This window comes from Dipodomys merriami, unplaced genomic scaffold, assembly GCF_024711535.1.
Source record: "Dipodomys merriami isolate MVZ:Mamm:240054 unplaced genomic scaffold, mDipMer1.0.p SCAF_1, whole genome shotgun sequence".
Taxonomy (NCBI): domain Eukaryota; kingdom Metazoa; phylum Chordata; class Mammalia; order Rodentia; family Heteromyidae; genus Dipodomys; species Dipodomys merriami.
In genome coordinates this window covers 32,279,259-32,287,553 of record NW_027202270.1, presented here as the reverse complement: position 1 = coordinate 32,287,553, position 8,295 = coordinate 32,279,259, and positions in this window count along the sequence as shown.

Sequence of the window (8,295 nt, the reverse complement as noted above, 5' to 3'; positions counted from 1 at the left end):
GAGGGACTGAACTCAGGCCCAGAGTTCAGGCCCATGACTGACAAAAAAAAAAAAAAAGAAGAAGAAGAAAGCATTGTTTCTATCCCCTGGTCTTAACTCACAAAAAGAGTTTGTGACAGTGCTTCATAGACAACATTCATGGTATTATAAGTTCTATTCTTTTTCAAAGTAATGAACTTCCTATTTTCCATATATCACATACAGAAATGATTCTGATATAAATACTATTACATGAATGCTTCCAGGAATTTAATACAGTGTACTGTTCATATCCTACAAACTCAACTATATATACGACCAAAATCTTCTGTTTTTAAAGTTATATATTCTAATTATAGTGTTTTCTGGAAAATAGAACTTGTTTCTCCATTACTTAAAAGTACTAGAAGTTAATCTAATTACAGTAAAATTGGCCACTGTGATATATTAAACCACACTTCATATTAGCTTTGGAAACAAAATACATTTCCATATTACTCTTTTTTAATGTTATACATCCCTTTTGTTTTTTTTATTTATTTGAAAATGATTTTGATCAATACATGTTTGTGTATTTTCAAACATAATACTTATTTTAGACACTATAGATAATATGAACTATAGGTTGTAATTTTAGACATGATTGTCCCTTATAATAAGTATATATTTTAGAAGGGAGATGCAACTTTAAAGTAGTACCTAGCCATTAAGAGGGATACCTTCAGACTACAGACAAGCTCAGTGATTTTGTGTTCATACATCAATTTTTTTTAAGTATAAATGTCTTCATGAAAATACTGTGATGGCCATTTTTCAGGCAAAGGTGGTTATTTTGTGCTGAGACAAACATTCACGTGCAACTGATCTGCTTTTTAAACAGATGTAGATAAAATTAAACTGGTCCTTATGGGACTTACGCACCAGGGCTTAGTTTCCTTAGTCTTGTTTAGTTAGCCTTATTAATCCAAAAGAAAGTGGAGGGCTGGGAAGGTGCTGAGTAATAGAGTGTCTGCCTAGCATTAAGATTCTAGGTTTGATTCCTGTAATACTGTGTGTATACCCAGATACATACCAGTGAGTACTTATCAGTGTTTTTGCCAATTCATCTCCAAATTATACCAGTATTTTCAAAGGACCAATATATCAGTTTCTTCCCAAATGTGCAACTGTGTTACATGTGAATCCTTTCTATTTTTGTCTGTACTTGGAAACTGTTTTAATGACAAAGGCTATCCTATGCCTCTTACTACTGTACATTTAAAGAACTTGGTGTGTTACCATATTTAAGTTGTAGTTATTCTGAGTAATCTTGTTTACAACTTTACAGCATGTATAGAAATGTGTCAAAGACTTGTGTAATTCAAAAGTATTTAACTGAAACCTCTCAAGTCAAAATATATAGTATATAATAATTAATTGTGTAGCTTATTTTGAATTTGTGCACTAGTGTATATATTGTATATATTTGCTTTTATAAGGGTTCAATGTGGGAGAAATAGAATTCACTGTATTAGGGAGATGTTCATCTTTGAATACTTATGCAGAATTCAATAGGCAGTGAAAGTAATTAAATCATTTTGGTAATATATAAATTAACATTTGATTGGAAAAGGGAGTAATTTATGGAGATATGTAGTTATTGGTTATGTACATGCTAATTAACCACATTGATTCACTCCATGGACCATTTTCTTCTTATGTATCAAGACTTATTAAATGTTACTATTTCTTGCACTGATACCCATGTTAAAGGAAAAAGTAAAAACTAAATTTTTTAAATTCATTTTTAGTTGAAAAATAGTCATGTATGTTTATGATTACTAACATTTTCTACTGCACAAAAAAGTGAGTGATACTTTCAGCCTTTTTCTTGATGAAAAGATACAAGTAAAGAAGAATCACATAATCAAGTTGAGCTAATTGCAAATTTTTAGTTACTTAATTGGTCTTTTTTGTATTTCAGAGCAGTGATTACTTACAAGGGAAAAGGTTAGATATGTAACATGAAGTTGAGGTTGGGGAGGGAAGGGTGTTGTCAGTCAAGGGGTTTGAACTCAGGACCTAGGTGCTATGTCAGAGCTTTTGTGCTCAAGGCTAGCACTGTACCACTGAGCCACAGTGTCATCTCCAGTTTTCTGGTGATTAATTGGAGATAAGAGTCTGAAAGATTTTCCTGCCTGAGGGGACTTGAAACCATGATCCTCATATCTCAGCCTCCAGAGTAGTTAGATTCATAGGTATGAACCACCAACACCCAGCTAACATGTTTGTACGAATCTATGTTAATTACAGGAGATCCTAGGCCTATCTTAACACATACTCTGCCCCTCTTCTTCCCCACAAAGGTTTGTGGTAACAAAGAATTATTGAAACAGCCTTGCTATGTATCCTAGAGAGGTTTCAAACTCTGTATATGCCTCAACCTTCCTAATGCTGGATTATAGTCATTTGTCAGTATACCTAGGTAAATAATTTTATATCTTTAGTATTTGGGGTAAGAACAAAGTTTATTTAAGAGATATATCACAGGTGATTTCTGATTTTTGATGTCCAGCTGAATCATATTTAGAAGTGATAGAAATGTTAACACAATGAGTTGTAATCATGTATCTCTGCTCTTGTTTTTTAAAAAAAAGTATACTGCCTATAAAAAGAATGCTAGGAGATATCAAAAATTCAATATCCTTTGATAATTTTACTTGAATAAAATCAAAGCAAGAACAAATACACTTTCCACTCTTTACATATGAATTCATAAGGAAGAAAAGTTTGTGTTTTTCTGGCAGTACTGGGATTAGAACTCCGGGTCATGTGCTAGCTGAGTGTGAGCTCTAACCATTTGAGCCACCCTGTTTCCCTTTTTGATTGGTTGTTTTTGAGATAGGTTCTTGCTTTTATGTCCAGACTGATCTGGTCTACAGTTTATTTGTGCTTTCCTGAATCACTGGGATAAACAGGGGCATGCCATTGCACCTAGCTCTTAGTCAACAGAATCTCATAAGTTTTTGTTGTTGTTTTTCCCAAGGCTGGCTTGAAATTTCAATTTCGATCTCTGCCTCTGAAAATGATAGAATTATAAAGCCATTATAGCCATCTTTAAGAATTTTTTTAAAAAAGTGTTTGGGAAATGTAAATGATAAAAACTTGATTACTTGGCTAAGTGTGTTGGATTACATCTAATGAATTCTCTTAAATACATTACTATAAAATATAACCATAAAAAGAACAGTTTCACATGAAAGAATTTAGTCACTGAGTGTCAAATTTGGGAATGTCGTTCACCAGCACTACTTGGCAATTTCAATTGTCCGTGCAAGGAATAAGCCACAATAAAAACCATCAGATTGGAAGAAGCAAGCATACTTGTAAATGTCCACTACTTCCATCCCCCAGTTTGAGTATGGAAGTTAATGTGCAGCTAATTCAAAGAGATAGAAGATTAAATACAGTGAACTTTTTATTAAAGCAGAATTACCAGTTACTGGTAATATTTAGAAATGGATCAAGTTTTCACAAGAGGTCATGGAACTTGAACTCTGGCGTGAGTGCTGTCCCTCAGCTCTTCAGCTCAAGGCTAGCACTCTACTGCTTGAGCCACAGCACCACTTCGAGTTCTCTGATGGTGATTTAGAGTCTCACGGACTTTCCTGCCCAGGCTGGCTTTGAACCTGGATCCTCAGATCTCAGCCTCTTGAGTAGCTAGGATTACAGGCGTGAGCCACCAACGCCCATCAAGTTTGAAAATTTTTGTGTGACACTGGAAGTGCCATAAAAGTGAAGTTTTATGTTTGAACGTAGGTACTCCTACATGGTAAGCTGAGGCGCATCCCCTGCCTGAAAGTGAAGTATTGAATTTTTCAGGCATTTCTGCCTTCAAATCATCTTTAAGTCTGTCAACTGAATAAATTAGGTATTCAAAAGATGGTTCTTAGAGCATTTCTAGACGTTAAACTAGTAGGAGGAAATAGACAAATATTTACTACTGTAACCCTTCTCCAAAATAAAACACCATTCAGTGATCAGCAAAATGAGAAAAAAAAATTTAACCTCTATGAGGGCTTGAATTTGGGGCCTTACACGGGGCTTTACACTTGTTAATACTCTTAACATTTGAGCCACTCTTCAGTCCTGTTTTTTTGCGGGCTAATTGGAGACTTGAGTCTCAGGACTCAATCTTGAGAGCTCTTTGAATCTCTATCCTCTAGCTTTTAGTTCCCTGGGTTGGATTATGGATGTAAACCACTGGTGGCCAGCAGAACTTTGGTTTTCTTTAAAGGGATTAGCTGTTAACATTCCAAAGTTCATAGTAGTTTTGTAGCCAGTCATCTTAAGCTTCATTAGTTTTATTTACTTCTTAGAACTCTGGTGCAAATTCTCTTAGAAGTCAAGTGGAAGGGTGTGGGGTTTCTTTTAGGTTTCATTAAGATTTTTTAAGGCCAGGTACTGGTAGGTAGGTGCTGGTGGCTCATGCCTGTAATCCTAGCTACTCAGGAAGCTGAGATATGAGGTTCAGGATTCAAAGCCAGCACAGGAATAAAAGTTGTGAGGTTCTTATGTCCAAATAGCCACTAGAAAACTGGAAGTGGCACTGTCGCTCAAAGTGGTAGAGCACAGCCTTGAGCAAAAGAGCTCAGGCCCTGAGTTTGAGCCCTGTGGCTGACAAAAAGAAAAAAGAAAGAAAAAGGCTTTTTAAATACATAAGGCATCATTCCTCATTCTGACAGGACAGAATGACATGGTATAGTTTTCCAAAGAGTATTTTTTTTTCGTCTCTTCCCCTTTGACAGCTGAATGTTAGAAGCCAAATGCAAAATTAACCGTCAGAACTTGTTCAGAGGCAAAGAATGAAAAGCATAGGGAAAATGTTTAAAGTGAACCAGTAGTATATCAAAGATTTTGACAACAAATGTAGACTGCCAGCAGGTTTATTCTTGTCTATTACTGTTAAAAGGATCATACTTAAATCTTTATATCTGCTTTAAATTGCACAAATAAGTGAGTTTTTATACTGCCAATTGAGATGAGAATGAGTCATCTATGAAAATGTCACTAAACTTTAATACTTGGTCATGCATTAACTTTATGGAAATATGGAGGTTTGCGGGGATGTATTTTTTTGGTATGCTTGTTGTTGTACTACAGTTTGAACTTAGTGCCTTGTCCTTTCATGGTAGGTACTCTACCACTTGAACTATGCGTTATTTTTCAAATAGGGATCCATGTTTACACTGGGATCTACCTGGACTGAGAGTTTCCTGTTGATGCTTCTTACAGGACTGGGATGACAATTGTGCCTCTCTACCACCTTTTATTGGTTGAGATAGAGTTCTGAACTTTTCTCTTGGCTGGATTCAATCCAGGATCTTCCCCACCTGCCTCATGAGTAGCTAGGATTGTAGTCATGAGCCATTGCACTGGGCCAGGGCCACAATTTTAAGTGATTCCTGCCTCAAATGTGAGATTATATAGTGGGTATAAACATCTGAAAGTATAAAACAAGCCAACTCTCAAAAGAGGTAAATATTGTGCTTGGTTAATTCCTTTGGTATACTAAAGAGGCTTTTATACATATTTACTAAACTTTAACAGCTTTATTAAGATATAATTAACACATTAAACATATACTTGATGTTTGACAAATAATCACAAGATAAAATATATTTAATTATATGTATATGATGTATATTATATAAGGTGTATTTATCTTCCAAAAGATCCAAGTCCTTTTTAATCTTTTCCTTTCTAAGGCAAACACCTTAATATCTCATTCCCAGGCAAGTTTATATTTTTTATAGTTTTATATAAATTTGATTATGATATGTACTTTGTGTTTTCACTAGGTATAATGAGAGATTTTTCTGTTATTACATGTATTAATAGTCCATTAAGTTACTTAGTGTCTTTCTTTTGTACATAAAATAGTTTATTCATTCATTGTGTGCTAGGGTTGTTTCCTGTGTTTGGTTCTTACAAATAAAGTGATGTGAACACTCCGGTACAAGTCTTTGTATGAACATATGAACATATGGTTTCATTTCTTTGGGGTAAATACAAAGTAGAATGTCTAGCTATATGTTTTAAATTTTTAGAAAGTTTCCACTGTGTTTTCCAAAGTTGTGCCATCATATATTCTTATGAGCAGTTTGCAAAAGTTCCAATGAATCCTACCATTTGATGTGGTCAGTTCTAAATTGGATTTGTAATCCATTTTTGGTTAAATTGCATATATAGTCTCAAATCCAAATCACAGTTCCCTTTTCGTGTGTGGTGAACAACCCGTTTCTATAACCATTTGTTGAAAAGATTCTCTTCCCCTGAATTGTTTTCACTATCAAAAGTTTTTTGTTTTTTGGGGGGGTCTGGTTGTGGGGCCTGAACTCTGGGCCTGGGCGCTGTCCCTCAGCTCAAGGCTTAAGTTCTACCACTTGAGCCACAGCACCACTTCCGGCTTTTTTCTTTTTGCTTATGTGGTGCTGAGAAATCGAACCCAGGGCCTCATGCATGCAAGGCAAGCGCTCTACCACTGAGCCACCTTCCTAGCCCCCGAAAGTTTTTTTTTTTTTAAACTTTAGTCTGATTCACTTAATTTGCCTTACTATCTTGACTGCAGCTTTCTTTACATGAAGTGTTGAAATGAATCTCCAACTTAATCTGTCAGCAATGTTAATGATTTTAAGTATACAATTAAAGTATCCTTTATCCTTAAGTATTGGATAGTTTTTTATGTTATTATAAATGATTTTTAATTCAATCTATAACTTATAGTTGCCATAGAAGTATAATTTAATAGCTAGGTGTGATAGTACATGCTGAAATTGCAGTGCTCTGGAGGTTGATAAAGGAAGATTGCTAGTTCAAAGCCAGCCCAGGTTGCGTAACAAGTTTCAGGCCAATTTGTGCTACACAGCAAGAACTTGTTTTACAAAGAAATATAGCTGGCTTATTTGGGGAGGTATTTTTTTGTTTTTGCTTTTATTATATGCTGCTACCTTAATAAACTTTCTAGTAGGTTTCTTTTAAATAAATTTCACTTCCCAATCTATGGATACATTTCATCCCTTTTTTCTTATTTCATGAGGCAGCAAACCTGTAACCATAAAAAGTTTTCATTCAGACATACCCGTCCCATTTGTTTCTGCTTTGTCTGAGTCTGCTTTCGTGGTAAAGGGATAGACTTGAGTTGTTGCTACAAGCCCCAAGACCTCACCGAGTTGAGCCCTTTACAGAAAGTTAGTCAAGCTCTGCCTTACAATGACCTTCAGTAAGATGTTGAGTTAGAGGTGATAAATGTGAACATTTCGCTTGTGTAGGATCTTAAATGAGAAGCAGTCTTATACCATTAAGAAATCATGTTAAAAATTTTTCATACCTGTCTCATGCCAGATTGAGGACTTGCTTCTTAGTTTACTGAGATAATGTATTTAGAGTTCTATCAGGGTTTAATGTTGGGTTTTGTCAATTTAGATGACCAAATGACATTTTTTTCTTCCCTGTTTCTGAGAATGGGCTTTACTCAGCGTCTCTCATTGGCAGCATGTGCTTGCTTGGAACAGTCTCATGGACAATTCTGCCTGGGCTGACCTGGAACCTACATCTTTAAGACAGACTTCAGCCTCCCCACTAGCTAGGCTTGAAGTATGAGCTACTGGAACCTGATGATGCTGTGAATTTATGTAACCAGCAACAAAATATGTTTGTTTACACAAGCATCATCATAAATACCTATATAATGCCTTGTGTTTCAACATCATGAAAGCTACAATGTCACGAGGTGGTAGCAATTTTTCAGCTTCAATACAATCTGATAAAGCCATCATAGTAGATAGGGAAAATTCTATGATGTGATAACATCTTGAAGATTTGAAGGTTTAAAGCTGGGCTCTAGAAATTCAGGACAAGAGATTTAAGTTTGCCTCAGCCTCAGAATATGTCACTGTTACAAGTTTATAATAATAACCTAGTCACCATCTGCATAGGATGATATGTCTATATCCCAAACTTACTGCTTTCAAAGCTTTAAAGACTTTTTTTAAAATCAATATTGCAGCTCAGTATTGATGAGATTATTAATAATGTCTAGGACCCGACAAGATTCTATCCACTCATTTATTGACTATTCACAGCTTGTTACTGAATGTGTATTGCCACCAAAGAGCAAGCTTCCCATGTGTAACAAGTTCTGCCCCTTGCAGATTCCCACAACTGCTTGAATTCATTTCACAATATTGGCAACGAATTCAAATTCTTAACTGGATATATATGTAGTTCTCTTCCAAGCAAGTATTAAAACACACACATTGTCTACTTTTCTGAAGG